Consider the following 27,345-nt stretch of genomic DNA (forward strand, 5'->3'; position numbering starts at 1 on the left):
TGGCCGTTATTCAGTAACAAATCATTTCCGGGCCTATGTTTGTATGAACTTTTTCATTATTTTTTATAGTACAATAAGCTCAGAAAGTGCTGGTAACACTACCCGAATCACCCTGTAGAATTCTGGACAGTTACCACATGATTTTGTATACTCATCAATTCTCAAAGCAGTCTAGGTGTTTTTGCCTTGTGTTTAATAGTTGCGATAATTGATTTTTTAGATTTATAGGCTACATTGAATCCTTAGTTATTTATAATGTGAAATCTTTATTGATGTATTTTAATTTTAGGTACATCAATTTTCAATAACTTAACGATAAACTACACTAAAGAAATAACAACACTTCCCTTAACAACTACCCTTACAATAAGATATCCATCATTAGGAGGGAAATCTAAACATACAAACAGATAACTAATTAGTTTTGTGTATCCGTATCTAACCCTAGACAGAATTTAATGTCCGTTCGTTTTACGTACGTTACTACAAAAATACTAGCGTCTGCGAATAGTTGCATTGTGGCCGCATATCTTTGAACGTCCACGACAAAAATCAATAACGATGAGCGCCTCTGTGCTCGAGTACCACAACAAGGTTCCTTCAGCCGCCGCTAGGTCGCGCCACACTCGACACAATTTTTAAGCGAGAGGTAACCGTAATTAAAGTTTAATTACCATTAGATTTAATTGATATCAGAGATTTTAAAGGCGCAGTATTCTAGAGCAAATGTAAATAATCACAGTTATAAATGTAAACTTGCTGTAGTCTAACGTATTTACTTACATTTAATAGTGTAGTAGTGATCCAAGTCCCTTACGGATTGTAGTGTAGTACCATAGAGATATATACTGTACCACGGTCCCTGTACTGCCGTACAGGATAGACTGGCCAGTACACACTTATTCTATGACTGGAATGTACAGAGAAGGTTGACGTGGCTCCTGAACAAGGATGACACGTAACTGTATAGGTTCCACATTTTTTTGTTATTTTGATCATTGAATTTTATTTTGCACGATTTTATTATAGTTAAAAATAAAAAATACCCTATTATTTTAATGATTGAACAATAAATTTTTATTTTTAAGTCCGCACTATTATTTATTATTTCTACATTACAATTTTCTACAAACGTTAGTAATCACTTTGTCTCCACACACCGAATGCTTTAAAAATTTACCATTTCAAAGTTTTCTATGAACCATAATGAAATTTAGAATTAAGACACTGACATAAAAATCATGGGGGATATTTGGATTTGTATACAAGATGATAATGAAATCTTTGCCTCCTAATTTTTAAACAGATGTAGATATAAATATTTAAAATTTAGTTTTTACAAGTGTCAAAAGTTTACCATCATCAAGTTGTACAAGGAAAGATCACTTACTTAGGATAAAAACGTCTGAAATCCTGTTTTCTTTTCTAATCAACCAGCACGACTGGCCGGTTTTAGAGACGGGCAGTTTTTCCATCGGTGCAAGGTTTTGGTTTAGTTTGGAGGGTGCAACTTTGGCCAGGAGCTATTAAATCACATTTTTCAACTCGAATAAAAAATTATTTTTTATTTTAAATGTTGGATTATGTTTTTGCACGTTTTTACAAACATTGCACAAAGCAGAAGGTGAAATAGAGTTAAACTCAAACCACATCACACACACTATCAACTCTTTCCTCTATAGTTACATTCTATGTACACGAGATCCGGTTACAAACTACTTGGATTACATGGATTTACGCAAAATGTCAATAAAAATTGTAATTCCGTATTGTGATCCAGAATACTAAAAGAGAATTTTGTTGGCGTTCAAACTTTGAAATGGGTACACAGTATGCTGTGATTTGTTTCAATGGAGGGAATAGGGATCAATTAAATTGTTGAGAGATCTTGAAGTTAAATGTGGGAAAAAAAACTATTTACAGCTCTAAGCGATATTGACCGCGACCGAAAAAACGCTTATAAAGCGTGTGAAGTGGGAGTAAAACAGTCCATGATAAGGTAGAAAATAACAAAGAAGTAGTAAAGTTGTTAGATGAAGAAGAGACTGGATTATGTTTAAAAGAGTAAGTTAAGCTTTAAGTTTTCGAAAATGAGAAACACTTTTTTTATCTCGTATATTTATATTTTTCTCAAAAACCACTCATCCGAATTAAAGATTTTTACTATTTCTAATATAGACTTGCATTCTAACTCAGTACTACGATTTTTGTAATTAAATAACATAAAAAAATTATTTTAGTTACAAAATAGTAAAAATTTATATAAATTAACATCAATTTAAAAAATACGTATAAAATAGTGGAAACCTTTTCTAATACAGTGTAAATGTTGGCAAAAAATGTGGAACGCTTCACGATTTTGCGTGTCATCCTTGCGCAGGGGCCATGCTAATCTTCTCTGTATCGTTCCAATTTTAGTATATGTACTGCCGAAGCAAGTACATCTGTTGTTCCTCTCAGTTGGGTATATATGTTGCTGTCACAAAACTACAAAGCTGTGTCGTCTTGGACTGCCAGTTGTCTAGCAAAATAATGAATATTTCACATCAATATATTAGTGCAAATATGTAAAATGTTAAGGACAACTATGGCGTAAAACGTACGTAGTTAAATAATGATAAGTATATTTACTAAAGTTTGCATTAGGGTTGTCTCAAGTTTATAAACTCTCGTCAGATATAAATCGAACAGGTATCGCATGTGCTGCGACCTGGCGGCAGTGCCAGTAGTGTGGTGGTAGAGAGTGGAGCGACCTAGCGGCGGCAATAGGAACCTTGTTTTGGTCTCCCCCATGAAGACAGAGGATGCCATCGTATTAGATTTTCGTTATTATTACATTGCCACCGCACAAATCAAGAATATCCATGCAGCGTTTGTAATATAACCACCATCGAGGGCTACACGATCGATCCGAAACCGAGCTGCCAAATGTATTGAAGTAGAAGGACAGTTTTTCGAAAACTGTCTCTAAATTTTACTTCAAGCATCGTTAAGAGTACATATAGTTTTCTGTCATTCAATTTCGATAATTTGTTTTTCTACGCAATGAGTGTTGGTAGTAAAATTTGATTTTAAAAACTATTATTTCATTGTAATTGTCTTATTGTATATAATTTTCTTCAGTATTAAAGTGTCTCTGGAAAAATTTACGTTTTCATCACCTATTTAATAAAATAATTGTACTTAAAAAACCTAAAAATCGTTTTTCGAATCCTATTTTTTGTGTTTTACATCTCTTACACAATAAGAGAGATAGATACAAGTATGGAAAAAACGTTATTCCATTTATCATGTCATAAACCATTCGAAAAAACTACATTCGTCTCTAAATTCCTCTTCCCACACTACCAGCAAATGATCATTTAACCTCGGGTACTAAATTGGGGGTGAAATCTTTTGTTGGCCGTTATTCAGTAACAAATCATTTCCGGGCCTATGTTTGTATGAACTTTTTCATTATTTTTTATAGTACAATAAGCTCAGAAAGTGCTGGTAACACTACCCGAATCACCCTGTAGAATTCTGGACAGTTACCACATGATTTTGTATACTCATCAATTCTCAAAGCAGTCTAGGTGTTTTTGCCTTGTGTTTAATAGTTGCGATAATTGATTTTTTAGATTTATAGGCTACATTGAATCCTTAGTTATTTATAATGTGAAATCTTTATTGATGTATTTTAATTTTAGGTACATCAATTTTCAATAACTTAACGATAAACTACACTAAAGAAATAACAACACTTCCCTTAACAACTACCCTTACAATAAGATATCCATCATTAGGAGGGAAATCTAAACATACAAACAGATAACTAATTAGTTTTGTGTATCCGTATCTAACCCTAGACAGAATTTAATGTCCGTTCGTTTTACGTACGTTACTACAAAAATACTAGCGTCTGCGAATAGTTGCATTGTGGCCGCATATCTTTGAACGTCCACGACAAAAATCAATAACGATGAGCGCCTCTGTGCTCGAGTACCACAACAAGGTTCCTTCAGCCGCCGCTAGGTCGCGCCACACTCGACACAATTTTTAAGCGAGAGGTAACCGTAATTAAAGTTTAATTACCATTAGATTTAATTGATATCAGAGATTTTAAAGGCGCAGTATTCTAGAGCAAATGTAAATAATCACAGTTATAAATGTAAACTTGCTGTAGTCTAACGTATTTACTTACATTTAATAGTGTAGTAGTGATCCAAGTCCCTTACGGATTGTAGTGTAGTACCATAGAGATATATACTGTACCACGGTCCCTGTACTGCCGTACAGGATAGACTGGCCAGTACACACTTATTCTATGACTGGAATGTACAGAGAAGGTTGACGTGGCTCCTGAACAAGGATGACACGTAACTGTATAGGTTCCACATTTTTTTGTTATTTTGATCATTGAATTTTATTTTGCACGATTTTATTATAGTTAAAAATAAAAAATACCCTATTATTTTAATGATTGAACAATAAATTTTTATTTTTAAGTCCGCACTATTATTTATTATTTCTACATTACAATTTTCTACAAACGTTAGTAATCACTTTGTCTCCACACACCGAATGCTTTAAAAATTTACCATTTCAAAGTTTTCTATGAACCATAATGAAATTTAGAATTAAGACACTGACATAAAAATCATGGGGGATATTTGGATTTGTATACAAGATGATAATGAAATCTTTGCCTCCTAATTTTTAAACAGATGTAGATATAAATATTTAAAATTTAGTTTTTACAAGTGTCAAAAGTTTACCATCATCAAGTTGTACAAGGAAAGATCACTTACTTAGGATAAAAACGTCTGAAATCCTGTTTTCTTTTCTAATCAACCAGCACGACTGGCCGGTTTTAGAGACGGGCAGTTTTTCCATCGGTGCAAGGTTTTGGTTTAGTTTGGAGGGTGCAACTTTGGCCAGGAGCTATTAAATCACATTTTTCAACTCGAATAAAAAATTATTTTTTATTTTAAATGTTGGATTATGTTTTTGCACGTTTTTACAAACATTGCACAAAGCAGAAGGTGAAATAGAGTTAAACTCAAACCACATCACACACACTATCAACTCTTTCCTCTATAGTTACATTCTATGTACACGAGATCCGGTTACAAACTACTTGGATTACATGGATTTACGCAAAATGTCAATAAAAATTGTAATTCCGTATTGTGATCCAGAATACTAAAAGAGAATTTTGTTGGCGTTCAAACTTTGAAATGGGTACACAGTATGCTGTGATTTGTTTCAATGGAGGGAATAGGGATCAATTAAATTGTTGAGAGATCTTGAAGTTAAATGTGGGAAAAAAACTATTTACAGCTCTAAGCGATATTGACCGCGACCGAAAAAAACGCTTATAAAGCGTGTGAAGTGGGAGTAAAACAGTCCATGATAAGGTAGAAAATAACAAAGAAGTAGTAAAGTTGTTAGATGAAGAAGAGACTGGATTATGTTTAAAAGAGTAAGTTAAGCTTTAAGTTTTCGAAAATGAGAAACACTTTTTTTATCTCGTATATTTATATTTTTCTCAAAAACCACTCATCCGAATTAAAGATTTTTACTATTTCTAATATAGACTTGCATTCTAACTCAGTACTACGATTTTTGTAATTAAATAACATAAAAAAATTATTTTAGTTACAAAATAGTAAAAATTTATATAAATTAACATCAATTTAAAAAATACGTATAAAATAGTGGAAACCTTTTCTAATACAGTGTAAATGTTGGCAAAAAATGTGGAACGCTTCACGATTTTGCGTGTCATCCTTGCGCAGGGGCCATGCTAATCTTCTCTGTATCGTTCCAATTTTAGTATATGTACTGCCGAAGCAAGTACATCTGTTGTTCCTCTCAGTTGGGTATATATGTTGCTGTCACAAAACTACAAAGCTGTGTCGTCTTGGACTGCCAGTTGTCTAGCAAAATAATGAATATTTCACATCAATATATTAGTGCAAATATGTAAAATGTTAAGGACAACTATGGCGTAAAACGTACGTAGTTAAATAATGATAAGTATATTTACTAAAGTTTGCATTAGGGTTGTCTCAAGTTTATAAACTCTCGTCAGATATAAATCGAACAGGTATCGCATGTGCTGCGACCTGGCGGCAGTGCCAGTAGTGTGGTGGTAGAGAGTGGAGCGACCTAGCGGCGGCAATAGGAACCTTGTTTTGGTCTCCCCCATGAAGACAGAGGATGCCATCGTATTAGATTTTCGTTATTATTACATTGCCACCGCACAAATCAAGAATATCCATGCAGCGTTTGTAATATAACCACCATCGAGGGCTACACGATCGATCCGAAACCGAGCTGCCAAATGTATTGAAGTAGAAGGACAGTTTTTCGAAAACTGTCTCTAAATTTTACTTCAAGCATCGTTAAGAGTACATATAGTTTTCTGTCATTCAATTTCGATAATTTGTTTTTCTACGCAATGAGTGTTGGTAGTAAAATTTGATTTTAAAAACTATTATTTCATTGTAATTGTCTTATTGTATATAATTTTCTTCAGTATTAAAGTGTCTCTGGAAAAATTTACGTTTTCATCACCTATTTAATAAAATAATTGTACTTAAAAAACCTAAAAATCGTTTTTCGAATCCTATTTTTTGTGTTTTACATCTCTTACACAATAAGAGAGATAGATACAAGTATGGAAAAAACGTTATTCCATTTATCATGTCATAAACCATTCGAAAAAACTACATTCGTCTCTAAATTCCTCTTCCCACACTACCAGCAAATGATCATTTAACCTCGGGTACTAAATTGGGGGTGAAATCTTTTGTTGGCCGTTATTCAGTAACAAATCATTTCCGGGCCTATGTTTGTATGAACTTTTTCATTATTTTTTATAGTACAATAAGCTCAGAAAGTGCTGGTAACACTACCCGAATCACCCTGTAGAATTCTGGACAGTTACCACATGATTTTGTATACTCATCAATTCTCAAAGCAGTCTAGGTGTTTTTGCCTTGTGTTTAATAGTTGCGATAATTGATTTTTTAGATTTATAGGCTACATTGAATCCTTAGTTATTTATAATGTGAAATCTTTATTGATGTATTTTAATTTTAGGTACATCAATTTTCAATAACTTAACGATAAACTACACTAAAGAAATAACAACACTTCCCTTAACAACTACCCTTACAATAAGATATCCATCATTAGGAGGGAAATCTAAACATACAAACAGATAACTAATTAGTTTTGTGTATCCGTATCTAACCCTAGACAGAATTTAATGTCCGTTCGTTTTACGTACGTTACTACAAAAATACTAGCGTCTGCGAATAGTTGCATTGTGGCCGCATATCTTTGAACGTCCACGACAAAAATCAATAACGATGAGCGCCTCTGTGCTCGAGTACCACAACAAGGTTCCTTCAGCCGCCGCTAGGTCGCGCCACACTCGACACAATTTTTAAGCGAGAGGTAACCGTAATTAAAGTTTAATTACCATTAGATTTAATTGATATCAGAGATTTTAAAGGCGCAGTATTCTAGAGCAAATGTAAATAATCACAGTTATAAATGTAAACTTGCTGTAGTCTAACGTATTTACTTACATTTAATAGTGTAGTAGTGATCCAAGTCCCTTACGGATTGTAGTGTAGTACCATAGAGATATATACTGTACCACGGTCCCTGTACTGCCGTACAGGATAGACTGGCCAGTACACACTTATTCTATGACTGGAATGTACAGAGAAGGTTGACGTGGCTCCTGAACAAGGATGACACGTAACTGTATAGGTTCCACATTTTTTTGTTATTTTGATCATTGAATTTTATTTTGCACGATTTTATTATAGTTAAAAATAAAAAATACCCTATTATTTTAATGATTGAACAATAAATTTTTATTTTTAAGTCCGCACTATTATTTATTATTTCTACATTACAATTTTCTACAAACGTTAGTAATCACTTTGTCTCCACACACCGAATGCTTTAAAAATTTACCATTTCAAAGTTTTCTATGAACCATAATGAAATTTAGAATTAAGACACTGACATAAAAATCATGGGGGATATTTGGATTTGTATACAAGATGATAATGAAATCTTTGCCTCCTAATTTTTAAACAGATGTAGATATAAATATTTAAAATTTAGTTTTTACAAGTGTCAAAAGTTTACCATCATCAAGTTGTACAAGGAAAGATCACTTACTTAGGATAAAAACGTCTGAAATCCTGTTTTCTTTTCTAATCAACCAGCACGACTGGCCGGTTTTAGAGACGGGCAGTTTTTCCATCGGTGCAAGGTTTTGGTTTAGTTTGGAGGGTGCAACTTTGGCCAGGAGCTATTAAATCACATTTTTCAACTCGAATAAAAAATTATTTTTTATTTTAAATGTTGGATTATGTTTTTGCACGTTTTTACAAACATTGCACAAAGCAGAAGGTGAAATAGAGTTAAACTCAAACCACATCACACACACTATCAACTCTTTCCTCTATAGTTACATTCTATGTACACGAGATCCGGTTACAAACTACTTGGATTACATGGATTTACGCAAAATGTCAATAAAAATTGTAATTCCGTATTGTGATCCAGAATACTAAAAGAGAATTTTGTTGGCGTTCAAACTTTGAAATGGGTACACAGTATGCTGTGATTTGTTTCAATGGAGGGAATAGGGATCAATTAAATTGTTGAGAGATCTTGAAGTTAAATGTGGGAAAAAAACTATTTACAGCTCTAAGCGATATTGACCGCGACCGAAAAAACGCTTATAAAGCGTGTGAAGTGGGAGTAAAACAGTCCATGATAAGGTAGAAAATAACAAAGAAGTAGTAAAGTTGTTAGATGAAGAAGAGACTGGATTATGTTTAAAAGAGTAAGTTAAGCTTTAAGTTTTCGAAAATGAGAAACACTTTTTTTATCTCGTATATTTATATTTTTCTCAAAAACCACTCATCCGAATTAAAGATTTTTACTATTTCTAATATAGACTTGCATTCTAACTCAGTACTACGATTTTTGTAATTAAATAACATAAAAAAATTATTTTAGTTACAAAATAGTAAAAATTTATATAAATTAACATCAATTTAAAAAATACGTATAAAATAGTGGAAACCTTTTCTAATACAGTGTAAATGTTGGCAAAAAATGTGGAACGCTTCACGATTTTGCGTGTCATCCTTGCGCAGGGGCCATGCTAATCTTCTCTGTATCGTTCCAATTTTAGTATATGTACTGCCGAAGCAAGTACATCTGTTGTTCCTCTCAGTTGGGTATATATGTTGCTGTCACAAAACTACAAAGCTGTGTCGTCTTGGACTGCCAGTTGTCTAGCAAAATAATGAATATTTCACATCAATATATTAGTGCAAATATGTAAAATGTTAAGGACAACTATGGCGTAAAACGTACGTAGTTAAATAATGATAAGTATATTTACTAAAGTTTGCATTAGGGTTGTCTCAAGTTTATAAACTCTCGTCAGATATAAATCGAACAGGTATCGCATGTGCTGCGACCTGGCGGCAGTGCCAGTAGTGTGGTGGTAGAGAGTGGAGCGACCTAGCGGCGGCAATAGGAACCTTGTTTTGGTCTCCCCCATGAAGACAGAGGATGCCATCGTATTAGATTTTCGTTATTATTACATTGCCACCGCACAAATCAAGAATATCCATGCAGCGTTTGTAATATAACCACCATCGAGGGCTACACGATCGATCCGAAACCGAGCTGCCAAATGTATTGAAGTAGAAGGACAGTTTTTCGAAAACTGTCTCTAAATTTTACTTCAAGCATCGTTAAGAGTACATATAGTTTTCTGTCATTCAATTTCGATAATTTGTTTTTCTACGCAATGAGTGTTGGTAGTAAAATTTGATTTTAAAAACTATTATTTCATTGTAATTGTCTTATTGTATATAATTTTCTTCAGTATTAAAGTGTCTCTGGAAAAATTTACGTTTTCATCACCTATTTAATAAAATAATTGTACTTAAAAAACCTAAAAATCGTTTTTCGAATCCTATTTTTTGTGTTTTACATCTCTTACACAATAAGAGAGATAGATACAAGTATGGAAAAAAACGTTATTCCATTTATCATGTCATAAACCATTCGAAAAAACTACATTCGTCTCTAAATTCCTCTTCCCACACTACCAGCAAATGATCATTTAACCTCGGGTACTAAATTGGGGGTGAAATCTTTTGTTGGCCGTTATTCAGTAACAAATCATTTCCGGGCCTATGTTTGTATGAACTTTTTCATTATTTTTTATAGTACAATAAGCTCAGAAAGTGCTGGTAACACTACCCGAATCACCCTGTAGAATTCTGGACAGTTACCACATGATTTTGTATACTCATCAATTCTCAAAGCAGTCTAGGTGTTTTTGCCTTGTGTTTAATAGTTGCGATAATTGATTTTTTAGATTTATAGGCTACATTGAATCCTTAGTTATTTATAATGTGAAATCTTTATTGATGTATTTTAATTTTAGGTACATCAATTTTCAATAACTTAACGATAAACTACACTAAAGAAATAACAACACTTCCCTTAACAACTACCCTTACAATAAGATATCCATCATTAGGAGGGAAATCTAAACATACAAACAGATAACTAATTAGTTTTGTGTATCCGTATCTAACCCTAGACAGAATTTAATGTCCGTTCGTTTTACGTACGTTACTACAAAAATACTAGCGTCTGCGAATAGTTGCATTGTGGCCGCATATCTTTGAACGTCCACGACAAAAATCAATAACGATGAGCGCCTCTGTGCTCGAGTACCACAACAAGGTTCCTTCAGCCGCCGCTAGGTCGCGCCACACTCGACACAATTTTTAAGCGAGAGGTAACCGTAATTAAAGTTTAATTACCATTAGATTTAATTGATATCAGAGATTTTAAAGGCGCAGTATTCTAGAGCAAATGTAAATAATCACAGTTATAAATGTAAACTTGCTGTAGTCTAACGTATTTACTTACATTTAATAGTGTAGTAGTGATCCAAGTCCCTTACGGATTGTAGTGTAGTACCATAGAGATATATACTGTACCACGGTCCCTGTACTGCCGTACAGGATAGACTGGCCAGTACACACTTATTCTATGACTGGAATGTACAGAGAAGGTTGACGTGGCTCCTGAACAAGGATGACACGTAACTGTATAGGTTCCACATTTTTTTGTTATTTTGATCATTGAATTTTATTTTGCACGATTTTATTATAGTTAAAAATAAAAAATACCCTATTATTTTAATGATTGAACAATAAATTTTTATTTTTAAGTCCGCACTATTATTTATTATTTCTACATTACAATTTTCTACAAACGTTAGTAATCACTTTGTCTCCACACACCGAATGCTTTAAAAATTTACCATTTCAAAGTTTTCTATGAACCATAATGAAATTTAGAATTAAGACACTGACATAAAAATCATGGGGGATATTTGGATTTGTATACAAGATGATAATGAAATCTTTGCCTCCTAATTTTTAAACAGATGTAGATATAAATATTTAAAATTTAGTTTTTACAAGTGTCAAAAGTTTACCATCATCAAGTTGTACAAGGAAAGATCACTTACTTAGGATAAAAACGTCTGAAATCCTGTTTTCTTTTCTAATCAACCAGCACGACTGGCCGGTTTTAGAGACGGGCAGTTTTTCCATCGGTGCAAGGTTTTGGTTTAGTTTGGAGGGTGCAACTTTGGCCAGGAGCTATTAAATCACATTTTTCAACTCGAATAAAAAATTATTTTTTATTTTAAATGTTGGATTATGTTTTTGCACGTTTTTACAAACATTGCACAAAGCAGAAGGTGAAATAGAGTTAAACTCAAACCACATCACACACACTATCAACTCTTTCCTCTATAGTTACATTCTATGTACACGAGATCCGGTTACAAACTACTTGGATTACATGGATTTACGCAAAATGTCAATAAAAATTGTAATTCCGTATTGTGATCCAGAATACTAAAAGAGAATTTTGTTGGCGTTCAAACTTTGAAATGGGTACACAGTATGCTGTGATTTGTTTCAATGGAGGGAATAGGGATCAATTAAATTGTTGAGAGATCTTGAAGTTAAATGTGGGAAAAAAACTATTTACAGCTCTAAGCGATATTGACCGCGACCGAAAAAAAACGCTTATAAAGCGTGTGAAGTGGGAGTAAAACAGTCCATGATAAGGTAGAAAATAACAAAGAAGTAGTAAAGTTGTTAGATGAAGAAGAGACTGGATTATGTTTAAAAGAGTAAGTTAAGCTTTAAGTTTTCGAAAATGAGAAACACTTTTTTTATCTCGTATATTTATATTTTTCTCAAAAACCACTCATCCGAATTAAAGATTTTTACTATTTCTAATATAGACTTGCATTCTAACTCAGTACTACGATTTTTGTAATTAAATAACATAAAAAAATTATTTTAGTTACAAAATAGTAAAAATTTATATAAATTAACATCAATTTAAAAAATACGTATAAAATAGTGGAAACCTTTTCTAATACAGTGTAAATGTTGGCAAAAAATGTGGAACGCTTCACGATTTTGCGTGTCATCCTTGCGCAGGGGCCATGCTAATCTTCTCTGTATCGTTCCAATTTTAGTATATGTACTGCCGAAGCAAGTACATCTGTTGTTCCTCTCAGTTGGGTATATATGTTGCTGTCACAAAACTACAAAGCTGTGTCGTCTTGGACTGCCAGTTGTCTAGCAAAATAATGAATATTTCACATCAATATATTAGTGCAAATATGTAAAATGTTAAGGACAACTATGGCGTAAAACGTACGTAGTTAAATAATGATAAGTATATTTACTAAAGTTTGCATTAGGGTTGTCTCAAGTTTATAAACTCTCGTCAGATATAAATCGAACAGGTATCGCATGTGCTGCGACCTGGCGGCAGTGCCAGTAGTGTGGTGGTAGAGAGTGGAGCGACCTAGCGGCGGCAATAGGAACCTTGTTTTGGTCTCCCCCATGAAGACAGAGGATGCCATCGTATTAGATTTTCGTTATTATTACATTGCCACCGCACAAATCAAGAATATCCATGCAGCGTTTGTAATATAACCACCATCGAGGGCTACACGATCGATCCGAAACCGAGCTGCCAAATGTATTGAAGTAGAAGGACAGTTTTTCGAAAACTGTCTCTAAATTTTACTTCAAGCATCGTTAAGAGTACATATAGTTTTCTGTCATTCAATTTCGATAATTTGTTTTTCTACGCAATGAGTGTTGGTAGTAAAATTTGATTTTAAAAACTATTATTTCATTGTAATTGTCTTATTGTATATAATTTTCTTCAGTATTAAAGTGTCTCTGGAAAAATTTACGTTTTCATCACCTATTTAATAAAATAATTGTACTTAAAAAACCTAAAAATCGTTTTTCGAATCCTATTTTTTGTGTTTTACATCTCTTACACAATAAGAGAGATAGATACAAGTATGGAAAAAACGTTATTCCATTTATCATGTCATAAACCATTCGAAAAAACTACATTCGTCTCTAAATTCCTCTTCCCACACTACCAGCAAATGATCATTTAACCTCGGGTACTAAATTGGGGGTGAAATCTTTTGTTGGCCGTTATTCAGTAACAAATCATTTCCGGGCCTATGTTTGTATGAACTTTTTCATTATTTTTTATAGTACAATAAGCTCAGAAAGTGCTGGTAACACTACCCGAATCACCCTGTAGAATTCTGGACAGTTACCACATGATTTTGTATACTCATCAATTCTCAAAGCAGTCTAGGTGTTTTTGCCTTGTGTTTAATAGTTGCGATAATTGATTTTTTAGATTTATAGGCTACATTGAATCCTTAGTTATTTATAATGTGAAATCTTTATTGATGTATTTTAATTTTAGGTACATCAATTTTCAATAACTTAACGATAAACTACACTAAAGAAATAACAACACTTCCCTTAACAACTACCCTTACAATAAGATATCCATCATTAGGAGGGAAATCTAAACATACAAACAGATAACTAATTAGTTTTGTGTATCCGTATCTAACCCTAGACAGAATTTAATGTCCGTTCGTTTTACGTACGTTACTACAAAAATACTAGCGTCTGCGAATAGTTGCATTGTGGCCGCATATCTTTGAACGTCCACGACAAAAATCAATAACGATGAGCGCCTCTGTGCTCGAGTACCACAACAAGGTTCCTTCAGCCGCCGCTAGGTCGCGCCACACTCGACACAATTTTTAAGCGAGAGGTAACCGTAATTAAAGTTTAATTACCATTAGATTTAATTGATATCAGAGATTTTAAAGGCGCAGTATTCTAGAGCAAATGTAAATAATCACAGTTATAAATGTAAACTTGCTGTAGTCTAACGTATTTACTTACATTTAATAGTGTAGTAGTGATCCAAGTCCCTTACGGATTGTAGTGTAGTACCATAGAGATATATACTGTACCACGGTCCCTGTACTGCCGTACAGGATAGACTGGCCAGTACACACTTATTCTATGACTGGAATGTACAGAGAAGGTTGACGTGGCTCCTGAACAAGGATGACACGTAACTGTATAGGTTCCACATTTTTTTGTTATTTTGATCATTGAATTTTATTTTGCACGATTTTATTATAGTTAAAAATAAAAAATACCCTATTATTTTAATGATTGAACAATAAATTTTTATTTTTAAGTCCGCACTATTATTTATTATTTCTACATTACAATTTTCTACAAACGTTAGTAATCACTTTGTCTCCACACACCGAATGCTTTAAAAATTTACCATTTCAAAGTTTTCTATGAACCATAATGAAATTTAGAATTAAGACACTGACATAAAAATCATGGGGGATATTTGGATTTGTATACAAGATGATAATGAAATCTTTGCCTCCTAATTTTTAAACAGATGTAGATATAAATATTTAAAATTTAGTTTTTACAAGTGTCAAAAGTTTACCATCATCAAGTTGTACAAGGAAAGATCACTTACTTAGGATAAAAACGTCTGAAATCCTGTTTTCTTTTCTAATCAACCAGCACGACTGGCCGGTTTTAGAGACGGGCAGTTTTTCCATCGGTGCAAGGTTTTGGTTTAGTTTGGAGGGTGCAACTTTGGCCAGGAGCTATTAAATCACATTTTTCAACTCGAATAAAAAATTATTTTTTATTTTAAATGTTGGATTATGTTTTTGCACGTTTTTACAAACATTGCACAAAGCAGAAGGTGAAATAGAGTTAAACTCAAACCACATCACACACACTATCAACTCTTTCCTCTATAGTTACATTCTATGTACACGAGATCCGGTTACAAACTACTTGGATTACATGGATTTACGCAAAATGTCAATAAAAATTGTAATTCCGTATTGTGATCCAGAATACTAAAAGAGAATTTTGTTGGCGTTCAAACTTTGAAATGGGTACACAGTATGCTGTGATTTGTTTCAATGGAGGGAATAGGGATCAATTAAATTGTTGAGAGATCTTGAAGTTAAATGTGGGAAAAAAACTATTTACAGCTCTAAGCGATATTGACCGCGACCGAAAAAACGCTTATAAAGCGTGTGAAGTGGGAGTAAAACAGTCCATGATAAGGTAGAAAATAACAAAGAAGTAGTAAAGTTGTTAGATGAAGAAGAGACTGGATTATGTTTAAAAGAGTAAGTTAAGCTTTAAGTTTTCGAAAATGAGAAACACTTTTTTTATCTCGTATATTTATATTTTTCTCAAAAACCACTCATCCGAATTAAAGATTTTTACTATTTCTAATATAGACTTGCATTCTAACTCAGTACTACGATTTTTGTAATTAAATAACATAAAAAAATTATTTTAGTTACAAAATAGTAAAAATTTATATAAATTAACATCAATTTAAAAAATACGTATAAAATAGTGGAAACCTTTTCTAATACAGTGTAAATGTTGGCAAAAAATGTGGAACGCTTCACGATTTTGCGTGTCATCCTTGCGCAGGGGCCATGCTAATCTTCTCTGTATCGTTCCAATTTTAGTATATGTACTGCCGAAGCAAGTACATCTGTTGTTCCTCTCAGTTGGGTATATATGTTGCTGTCACAAAACTACAAAGCTGTGTCGTCTTGGACTGCCAGTTGTCTAGCAAAATAATGAATATTTCACATCAATATATTAGTGCAAATATGTAAAATGTTAAGGACAACTATGGCGTAAAACGTACGTAGTTAAATAATGATAAGTATATTTACTAAAGTTTGCATTAGGGTTGTCTCAAGTTTATAAACTCTCGTCAGATATAAATCGAACAGGTATCGCATGTGCTGCGACCTGGCGGCAGTGCCAGTAGTGTGGTGGTAGAGAGTGGAGCGACCTAGCGGCGGCAATAGGAACCTTGTTTTGGTCTCCCCCATGAAGACAGAGGATGCCATCGTATTAGATTTTCGTTATTATTACATTGCCACCGCACAAATCAAGAATATCCATGCAGCGTTTGTAATATAACCACCATCGAGGGCTACACGATCGATCCGAAACCGAGCTGCCAAATGTATTGAAGTAGAAGGACAGTTTTTCGAAAACTGTCTCTAAATTTTACTTCAAGCATCGTTAAGAGTACATATAGTTTTCTGTCATTCAATTTCGATAATTTGTTTTTCTACGCAATGAGTGTTGGTAGTAAAATTTGATTTTAAAAACTATTATTTCATTGTAATTGTCTTATTGTATATAATTTTCTTCAGTATTAAAGTGTCTCTGGAAAAATTTACGTTTTCATCACCTATTTAATAAAATAATTGTACTTAAAAAACCTAAAAATCGTTTTTCGAATCCTATTTTTTGTGTTTTACATCTCTTACACAATAAGAGAGATAGATACAAGTATGGAAAAAACGTTATTCCATTTATCATGTCATAAACCATTCGAAAAAACTACATTCGTCTCTAAATTCCTCTTCCCACACTACCAGCAAATGATCATTTAACCTCGGGTACTAAATTGGGGGTGAAATCTTTTGTTGGCCGTTATTCAGTAACAAATCATTTCCGGGCCTATGTTTGTATGAACTTTTTCATTATTTTTTATAGTACAATAAGCTCAGAAAGTGCTGGTAACACTACCCGAATCACCCTGTAGAATTCTGGACAGTTACCACATGATTTTGTATACTCATCAATTCTCAAAGCAGTCTAGGTGTTTTTGCCTTGTGTTTAATAGTTGCGATAATTGATTTTTTAGATTTATAGGCTACATTGAATCCTTAGTTATTTATAATGTGAAATCTTTATTGATGTATTTTAATTTTAGGTACATCAATTTTCAATAACTTAACGATAAACTACACTAAAGAAATAACAACACTTCCCTTAACAACTACCCTTACAATAAGATATCCATCATTAGGAGGGAAATCTAAACATACAAACAGATAACTAATTAGTTTTGTGTATCCGTATCTAACCCTAGACAGAATTTAATGTCCGTTCGTTTTACGTACGTTACTACAAAAATACTAGCGTCTGCGAATAGTTGCATTGTGGCCGCATATCTTTGAACGTCCACGACAAAAATCAATAACGATGAGCGCCTCTGTGCTCGAGTACCACAACAAGGTTCCTTCAGCCGCCGCTAGGTCGCGCCACACTCGACACAATTTTTAAGCGAGAGGTAACCGTAATTAAAGTTTAATTACCATTAGATTTAATTGATATCAGAGATTTTAAAGGCGCAGTATTCTAGAGCAAATGTAAATAATCACAGTTATAAATGTAAACTTGCTGTAGTCTAACGTATTTACTTACATTTAATAGTGTAGTAGTGATCCAAGTCCCTTACGGATTGTAGTGTAGTACCATAGAGATATATACTGTACCACGGTCCCTGTACTGCCGTACAGGATAGACTGGCCAGTACACACTTATTCTATGACTGGAATGTACAGAGAAGGTTGACGTGGCTCCTGAACAAGGATGACACGTAACTGTATAGGTTCCACATTTTTTTGTTATTTTGATCATTGAATTTTATTTTGCACGATTTTATTATAGTTAAAAATAAAAAATACCCTATTATTTTAATGATTGAACAATAAATTTTTATTTTTAAGTCCGCACTATTATTTATTATTTCTACATTACAATTTTCTACAAACGTTAGTAATCACTTTGTCTCCACACACCGAATGCTTTAAAAATTTACCATTTCAAAGTTTTCTATGAACCATAATGAAATTTAGAATTAAGACACTGACATAAAAATCATGGGGGATATTTGGATTTGTATACAAGATGATAATGAAATCTTTGCCTCCTAATTTTTAAACAGATGTAGATATAAATATTTAAAATTTAGTTTTTACAAGTGTCAAAAGTTTACCATCATCAAGTTGTACAAGGAAAGATCACTTACTTAGGATAAAAACGTCTGAAATCCTGTTTTCTTTTCTAATCAACCAGCACGACTGGCCGGTTTTAGAGACGGGCAGTTTTTCCATCGGTGCAAGGTTTTGGTTTAGTTTGGAGGGTGCAACTTTGGCCAGGAGCTATTAAATCACATTTTTCAACTCGAATAAAAAATTATTTTTTATTTTAAATGTTGGATTATGTTTTTGCACGTTTTTACAAACATTGCACAAAGCAGAAGGTGAAATAGAGTTAAACTCAAACCACATCACACACACTATCAACTCTTTCCTCTATAGTTACATTCTATGTACACGAGATCCGGTTACAAACTACTTGGATTACATGGATTTACGCAAAATGTCAATAAAAATTGTAATTCCGTATTGTGATCCAGAATACTAAAAGAGAATTTTGTTGGCGTTCAAACTTTGAAATGGGTACACAGTATGCTGTGATTTGTTTCAATGGAGGGAATAGGGATCAATTAAATTGTTGAGAGATCTTGAAGTTAAATGTGGGAAAAAAACTATTTACAGCTCTAAGCGATATTGACCGCGACCGAAAAAACGCTTATAAAGCGTGTGAAGTGGGAGTAAAACAGTCCATGATAAGGTAGAAAATAACAAAGAAGTAGTAAAGTTGTTAGATGAAGAAGAGACTGGATTATGTTTAAAAGAGTAAGTTAAGCTTTAAGTTTTCGAAAATGAGAAACACTTTTTTTATCTCGTATATTTATATTTTTCTCAAAAACCACTCATCCGAATTAAAGATTTTTACTATTTCTAATATAGACTTGCATTCTAACTCAGTACTACGATTTTTGTAATTAAATAACATAAAAAAATTATTTTAGTTACAAAATAGTAAAAATTTATATAAATTAACATCAATTTAAAAAATACGTATAAAATAGTGGAAACCTTTTCTAATACAGTGTAAATGTTGGCAAAAAATGTGGAACGCTTCACGATTTTGCGTGTCATCCTTGCGCAGGGGCCATGCTAATCTTCTCTGTATCGTTCCAATTTTAGTATATGTACTGCCGAAGCAAGTACATCTGTTGTTCCTCTCAGTTGGGTATATATGTTGCTGTCACAAAACTACAAAGCTGTGTCGTCTTGGACTGCCAGTTGTCTAGCAAAATAATGAATATTTCACATCAATATATTAGTGCAAATATGTAAAATGTTAAGGACAACTATGGCGTAAAACGTACGTAGTTAAATAATGATAAGTATATTTACTAAAGTTTGCATTAGGGTTGTCTCAAGTTTATAAACTCTCGTCAGATATAAATCGAACAGGTATCGCATGTGCTGCGACCTGGCGGCAGTGCCAGTAGTGTGGTGGTAGAGAGTGGAGCGACCTAGCGGCGGCAATAGGAACCTTGTTTTGGTCTCCCCCATGAAGACAGAGGATGCCATCGTATTAGATTTTCGTTATTATTACATTGCCACCGCACAAATCAAGAATATCCATGCAGCGTTTGTAATATAACCACCATCGAGGGCTACACGATCGATCCGAAACCGAGCTGCCAAATGTATTGAAGTAGAAGGACAGTTTTTCGAAAACTGTCTCTAAATTTTACTTCAAGCATCGTTAAGAGTACATATAGTTTTCTGTCATTCAATTTCGATAATTTGTTTTTCTACGCAATGAGTGTTGGTAGTAAAATTTGATTTTAAAAACTATTATTTCATTGTAATTGTCTTATTGTATATAATTTTCTTCAGTATTAAAGTGTCTCTGGAAAAATTTACGTTTTCATCACCTATTTAATAAAATAATTGTACTTAAAAAACCTAAAAATCGTTTTTCGAATCCTATTTTTTGTGTTTTACATCTCTTACACAATAAGAGAGATAGATACAAGTATGGAAAAAACGTTATTCCATTTATCATGTCATAAACCATTCGAAAAAACTACATTCGTCTCTAAATTCCTCTTCCCACACTACCAGCAAATGATCATTTAACCTCGGGTACTAAATTGGGGGTGAAATCTTTTGTTGGCCGTTATTCAGTAACAAATCATTTCCGGGCCTATGTTTGTATGAACTTTTTCATTATTTTTTATAGTACAATAAGCTCAGAAAGTGCTGGTAACACTACCCGAATCACCCTGTAGAATTCTGGACAGTTACCACATGATTTTGTATACTCATCAATTCTCAAAGCAGTCTAGGTGTTTTTGCCTTGTGTTTAATAGTTGCGATAATTGATTTTTTAGATTTATAGGCTACATTGAATCCTTAGTTATTTATAATGTGAAATCTTTATTGATGTATTTTAATTTTAGGTACATCAATTTTCAATAACTTAACGATAAACTACACTAAAGAAATAACAACACTTCCCTTAACAACTACCCTTACAATAAGATATCCATCATTAGGAGGGAAATCTAAACATACAAACAGATAACTAATTAGTTTTGTGTATCCGTATCTAACCCTAGACAGAATTTAATGTCCGTTCGTTTTACGTACGTTACTACAAAAATACTAGCGTCTGCGAATAGTTGCATTGTGGCCGCATATCTTTGAACGTCCACGACAAAAATCAATAACGATGAGCGCCTCTGTGCTCGAGTACCACAACAAGGTTCCTTCAGCCGCCGCTAGGTCGCGCCACACTCGACACAATTTTTAAGCGAGAGGTAACCGTAATTAAAGTTTAATTACCATTAGATTTAATTGATATCAGAGATTTTAAAGGCGCAGTATTCTAGAGCAAATGTAAATAATCACAGTTATAAATGTAAACTTGCTGTAGTCTAACGTATTTACTTACATTTAATAGTGTAGTAGTGATCCAAGTCCCTTACGGATTGTAGTGTAGTACCATAGAGATATATACTGTACCACGGTCCCTGTACTGCCGTACAGGATAGACTGGCCAGTACACACTTATTCTATGACTGGAATGTACAGAGAAGGTTGACGTGGCTCCTGAACAAGGATGACACGTAACTGTATAGGTTCCACATTTTTTTGTTATTTTGATCATTGAATTTTATTTTGCACGATTTTATTATAGTTAAAAATAAAAAATACCCTATTATTTTAATGATTGAACAATAAATTTTTATTTTTAAGTCCGCACTATTATTTATTATTTCTACATTACAATTTTCTACAAACGTTAGTAATCACTTTGTCTCCACACACCGAATGCTTTAAAAATTTACCATTTCAAAGTTTTCTATGAACCATAATGAAATTTAGAATTAAGACACTGACATAAAAATCATGGGGGATATTTGGATTTGTATACAAGATGATAATGAAATCTTTGCCTCCTAATTTTTAAACAGATGTAGATATAAATATTTAAAATTTAGTTTTTACAAGTGTCAAAAGTTTACCATCATCAAGTTGTACAAGGAAAGATCACTTACTTAGGATAAAAACGTCTGAAATCCTGTTTTCTTTTCTAATCAACCAGCACGACTGGCCGGTTTTAGAGACGGGCAGTTTTTCCATCGGTGCAAGGTTTTGGTTTAGTTTGGAGGGTGCAACTTTGGCCAGGAGCTATTAAATCACATTTTTCAACTCGAATAAAAAATTATTTTTTATTTTAAATGTTGGATTATGTTTTTGCACGTTTTTACAAACATTGCACAAAGCAGAAGGTGAAATAGAGTTAAACTCAAACCACATCACACACACTATCAACTCTTTCCTCTATAGTTACATTCTATGTACACGAGATCCGGTTACAAACTACTTGGATTACATGGATTTACGCAAAATGTCAATAAAAATTGTAATTCCGTATTGTGATCCAGAATACTAAAAGAGAATTTTGTTGGCGTTCAAACTTTGAAATGGGTACACAGTATGCTGTGATTTGTTTCAATGGAGGGAATAGGGATCAATTAAATTGTTGAGAGATCTTGAAGTTAAATGTGGGAAAAAAACTATTTACAGCTCTAAGCGATATTGACCGCGACCGAAAAAACGCTTATAAAGCGTGTGAAGTGGGAGTAAAACAGTCCATGATAAGGTAGAAAATAACAAAGAAGTAGTAAAGTTGTTAGATGAAGAAGAGACTGGATTATGTTTAAAAGAGTAAGTTAAGCTTTAAGTTTTCGAAAATGAGAAACACTTTTTTTATCTCGTATATTTATATTTTTCTCAAAAACCACTCATCCGAATTAAAGATTTTTACTATTTCTAATATAGACTTGCATTCTAACTCAGTACTACGATTTTTGTAATTAAATAACATAAAAAAATTATTTTAGTTACAAAATAGTAAAAATTTATATAAATTAACATCAATTTAAAAAATACGTATAAAATAGTGGAAACCTTTTCTAATACAGTGTAAATGTTGGCAAAAAATGTGGAACGCTTCACGATTTTGCGTGTCATCCTTGCGCAGGGGCCATGCTAATCTTCTCTGTATCGTTCCAATTTTAGTATATGTACTGCCGAAGCAAGTACATCTGTTGTTCCTCTCAGTTGGGTATATATGTTGCTGTCACAAAACTACAAAGCTGTGTCGTCTTGGACTGCCAGTTGTCTAGCAAAATAATGAATATTTCACATCAATATATTAGTGCAAATATGTAAAATGTTAAGGACAACTATGGCGTAAAACGTACGTAGTTAAATAATGATAAGTATATTTACTAAAGTTTGCATTAGGGTTGTCTCAAGTTTATAAACTCTCGTCAGATATAAATCGAAAAGGTATCGCATGTGCTGCGACCTGGTGGCAGTGCCAGTAGTGTGGTGGTATAGAGTGGCGGCAATAGGAACGCTTTTTGGTCTCCCCCATGAAGACAGAGGATGCAATCGTATTAGATTTTCGTTATTATTACATTGCCACCGCACAAATCAAGAATATCCATGCAGCGTTTGTAATATAACCACCATCGAGGGCTACACGATCGATCCGAAACCGAGCTGCCAAATGTATTGAAGTAGAAGGACAGTTTTTCGAAAACTGTCTCTAAATTTTACTTCAAGCATCGTTAAGAGTACATATAGTTTTCTGTCATTCAATTTCGATAATTTGTTTTTCTACGCAATGAGTGTTGGTAGTAAAATTTGATTTTAAAAACTATTATTTCATTGTAATTGTCTTATTGTATATAATTTTCTTCAGTATTAAAGTGTCTCTGGAAAAATTTACGTTTTCATCACCTATTTAATAAAATAATTGTACTTAAAAAACCTAAAAATCGTTTTTCGAATCCTCTTTTTTGTGTTATACATCTCTTAAACAATAAGAGAGATATATACAAGTATGGAAAAAACGTTATTCCATTTATCATGTCATAAACCATTCGAAAAAACTACATTCGTCTCTAAATTCCTCTTCCCACACTACCAGCAAATGATCATTTAACCTCGGGTACTAAATTGGGGGTGAAATCTTTTGTTGGCCGTTATTCAGTAACAAATCATTTCCGGGCCTATGTTTGTATGAACTTTTTCATTATTTTTTATAGTACAATAAGCTCAGAAAGTGCTGGTAACACTACCCGAATCACCCTGTAGAATTCTGGACAGTTACCACATGATTTTGTATACTCATCAATTCTCAAAGCAGTCTAGGTGTTTTTGCCTTGTGTTTAATAGTTGCGATAATTGATTTTTTAGATTTATAGGCTACATTGAATCCTTAGTTATTTATAATGTGAAATCTTTATTGATGTATTTTAATTTTAGGTACATCAATTTTCAATAACTTAACGATAAACTACACTAAAGAAATAACAACACTTCCCTTAACAACTACCCTTACAATAAGATATCCATCATTAGGAGGGAAATCTAAACATACAAACAGATAACTAATTAGTTTTGTGTATCCGTATCTAACCCTAGACAGAATTTAATGTCCGTTCGTTTTACGTACGTTACTACAAAAATACTAGCGTCTGCGAATAGTTGCATTGTGGCCGCATATCTTTGAACGTCCACGACAAAAATCAATAACGATGAGCGCCTCTGTGCTCGAGTACCACAACAAGGTTCCTTCAGCCGCCGCTAGGTCGCGCCACACTCGACACAATTTTTAAGCGAGAGGTAACCGTAATTAAAGTTTAATTACCATTAGATTTAATTGATATCAGAGATTTTAAAGGCGCAGTATTCTAGAGCAAATGTAAATAATCACAGTTATAAATGTAAACTTGCTGTAGTCTAACGTATTTACTTACATTTAATAGTGTAGTAGTGATCCAAGTCCCTTACGGATTGTAGTGTAGTACCATAGAGATATATACTGTACCATGGTCCCTGTACTGCCGTACAGGATAGACTGGCCAGTACACACGTATTCTATGACTGGGATGTACAGAGAAGGTTGACGTGGCTCCTGAACAAGGATGACACGTAACTGTATAGGTTCCACATTTTTTTGTTATTTTGATCATTGAATTTTATTTTGCACGATTTTATTATAGTTAAAAATAAAAAATACCCTATTATTTTAATGATTGAACAATAAATTTTTATTTTTAAGTCCGCACTATTATTTATTATTTCTACATTACAATTTTCTACAAACGTTAATAATCACTTTGTCTCCACACACCGAATGCTTTAAAAATTTACCATTTCAAAGTTTTCTATGAACCATAATGAAATTTAGAATTAAGACACTGACATAAAAATCATGGGGGATATTTGGATTTGTATACAAGATGATAATGAAATCTTTGCCTCCTAATTTTTAAACAGATGTAGATATAAATATTTAAAATTTAGTTTTTACAAGTGTCAAAAGTTTACCATCATCAAGTTGTACAAGGAAAGATCACTTACTTAGGATAAAAACGTCTGAAATCCTGTTTTCTTTTCTAATCAACCAGCACGACTGGCCGGTTTTAGAGACGGGCAGTTTTTCCATCGGTGCAAGGTTTTGGTTTAGTTTGGAGGGTGCAACTTTGGCCAGGAGCTATTAAATAACATTTTTCAACTCGAATAAAAAATTATTTTTTATTTTAAATGTTGGATTATGTTTTTGCACGTTTTTACAGACATTGCACAAAGCAGAAGGTGAAATAGAGTTAAACTCAAACTACATCACACACACTATCAACTCTTTCCTCTATAGTTATATTCTATGTACATGAGATCCTGTTATAACGTAATTGAATGTATATATACATATATATATATATATATATATATATATATATATATATATATATATATACATACAAAATTATCTTTGGCGATTTATTTATTATAATTTACTATAAATTACCAACAATAACTGTAGGTTGTCCAATTTTGTATTACTTTTAAAGGCAAATAAATTATAAAACTTGTATATTTAAGATTTTATTGTGGAATTCACTCACTTAAGAATGTGCTACCAACCTTTAGGAAAATGTACTTTTCCTACTTTAATAAACCGGTTTACTATATCTAATTTTAATTTTTATTGTTAAATTTATTTTTATGAAGACAATAATATATATATATAGACAGAATGTTGCTTAAAAAATTGAAGAACAATGATTTATTTTATAAAAATCTAGCAGAATCGCTTAAACATACCTGCCAATTTTGAAAAAAAGGATATCCAGTTCTAAGGTTAGACTTATTTGTTGTAGAAATCAATTTTACATTGATAAAGCCAAAACGTTAACATTAACTCTAACCATTTTTAACGAATTAATGCACCAATTGCAGCTCCTTCAATAACTACCAATAGCATATATCTTTAATATTTTAAAAACTTTAGTTCACAAGTTATTTGTAAAAGTTTACCTTAATTTTTAGGTGAACATGGAGTTTAACTCAACAGAGGTGTAATGGATTGTCTGATTTTGATTAAATTCAGCTCGTAAATTTATATGATCTACAACACCCATTTTTATCATTCTTCTGGCGTTTTGCATGTGGAAGGTAGTTTTTTTAATAACCCGATTATTGATCTTAATAACCTCTATTAATAACCCATGGGGAGATCTTCATAAGACTAAAATTATGGTTATGGTTAGAATATATGAGAACTTCTATCCCCAACCCTAAATGGAGGATTAAGGGAGTAAGTTGCCTGTATATTAAAAAAATAGATCTTGGATTCATCTTAAAATTGTATGCCTGTGTGGTTTGACGTAAAAAGAGCAAATATTTTACTGATGGACTAAAACGTGTCATACAAGCATCACAATATTTATCAATAGAATTACTTGAATTTGTTAACCCAGTGGTAGAGCTAACTGTGTTCTTGTACACCCGGAGAATCTTCTTTTGTCAGGGCTTGTAATGAAAGAAAACATTCAGGAGTTTATTCACAGAAGGATCTCAACAGCAAGATAAACTAAATCAAAGAAGAAGACTGTTCTGATACTCTGAAATAATTACCAGTTAGAATTCTTGTTTGTTCTAACCTCCAGTGAGGTTCCTACACATAATGCAGCTATGGTGGGAAAAGTTGAATCAATGTTAATGTGAAGTGTATCTCCAGATCACCTCCCTCTTGGTGCAGTGGTGGAATCTGACGCTGTTAGAGACTTGACTCCTGGAATCTGGAGTCATGTCCGTCTCAAGAGATTTAAGAGTCAGCAAAGAAATAGCTCAAAATGCTTTCTTTACATCATTTTGACTTCAAAGACATCTAGACTATAAAATATAGTTTAATCCTGGTGAATTGGCATTCTCAATGTCTTATCAGCTGCACAATTGAGCGAACTACGTGACAGACACAATCTCTAAGCACAGCGGAACAACCGAGTTTTCCGCCATAACATAGCTATCTATGGTGATGTTGATATAAAACTGCGAATAAATGCAGACATTAAGCCAATTCGAGAGATACTGAAATTTTCCTGTCTAACACGTCTGAAGAATGATGTGTCAAAATTGATACAGAGGAGTCAAATAAAGTAGCTAGAGTTTATTATTATTATTGGTTTATCTAAACAATACTGAAGTCACGATCAATAATGCCTCATTTCTCACAAAAAAACAGACTTTAAATG

The 27,345-nt window shown here is 33.0% G+C and overlaps 7 non-coding genes across 7 annotated transcripts; all 7 read right to left on the minus strand.

The window, feature by feature from the left end:
• Positions 1-2,335: 2,335 nt before the first annotated feature.
• On the minus strand, positions 2,336-2,442 carry LOC124361571. The gene has a single exon (XR_006922330.1). It is a non-coding gene; the product is annotated as a U6 spliceosomal RNA (small nuclear RNA).
• Positions 2,443-5,735: 3,293 nt separating this feature from the next.
• On the minus strand, positions 5,736-5,842 carry LOC124361572. The gene has a single exon (XR_006922331.1). It is a non-coding gene; the product is annotated as a U6 spliceosomal RNA (small nuclear RNA).
• Positions 5,843-9,134: 3,292 nt separating this feature from the next.
• On the minus strand, positions 9,135-9,241 carry LOC124361573. Its single transcript, XR_006922332.1, has one exon. It is a non-coding gene; the product is annotated as a U6 spliceosomal RNA (small nuclear RNA).
• Positions 9,242-12,536: 3,295 nt separating this feature from the next.
• Positions 12,537-12,643, minus strand: LOC124361574. Its single transcript, XR_006922333.1, has one exon. It is a non-coding gene; the product is annotated as a U6 spliceosomal RNA (small nuclear RNA).
• Positions 12,644-15,935: 3,292 nt separating this feature from the next.
• Positions 15,936-16,042, minus strand: LOC124361575. The gene has a single exon (XR_006922334.1). It is a non-coding gene; the product is annotated as a U6 spliceosomal RNA (small nuclear RNA).
• Positions 16,043-19,334: 3,292 nt separating this feature from the next.
• LOC124361576 lies at positions 19,335-19,441 on the minus strand. Its single transcript, XR_006922335.1, has one exon. It is a non-coding gene; the product is annotated as a U6 spliceosomal RNA (small nuclear RNA).
• Positions 19,442-22,733: 3,292 nt separating this feature from the next.
• LOC124361579 lies at positions 22,734-22,840 on the minus strand. Its single transcript, XR_006922336.1, has one exon. It is a non-coding gene; the product is annotated as a U6 spliceosomal RNA (small nuclear RNA).
• Positions 22,841-27,345: the final 4,505 nt, after the last annotated feature.

The sequence above is a fragment of the Homalodisca vitripennis genome, chromosome 4 (genome assembly GCF_021130785.1).
Source record: "Homalodisca vitripennis isolate AUS2020 chromosome 4, UT_GWSS_2.1, whole genome shotgun sequence".
Taxonomy (NCBI): domain Eukaryota; kingdom Metazoa; phylum Arthropoda; class Insecta; order Hemiptera; family Cicadellidae; genus Homalodisca; species Homalodisca vitripennis.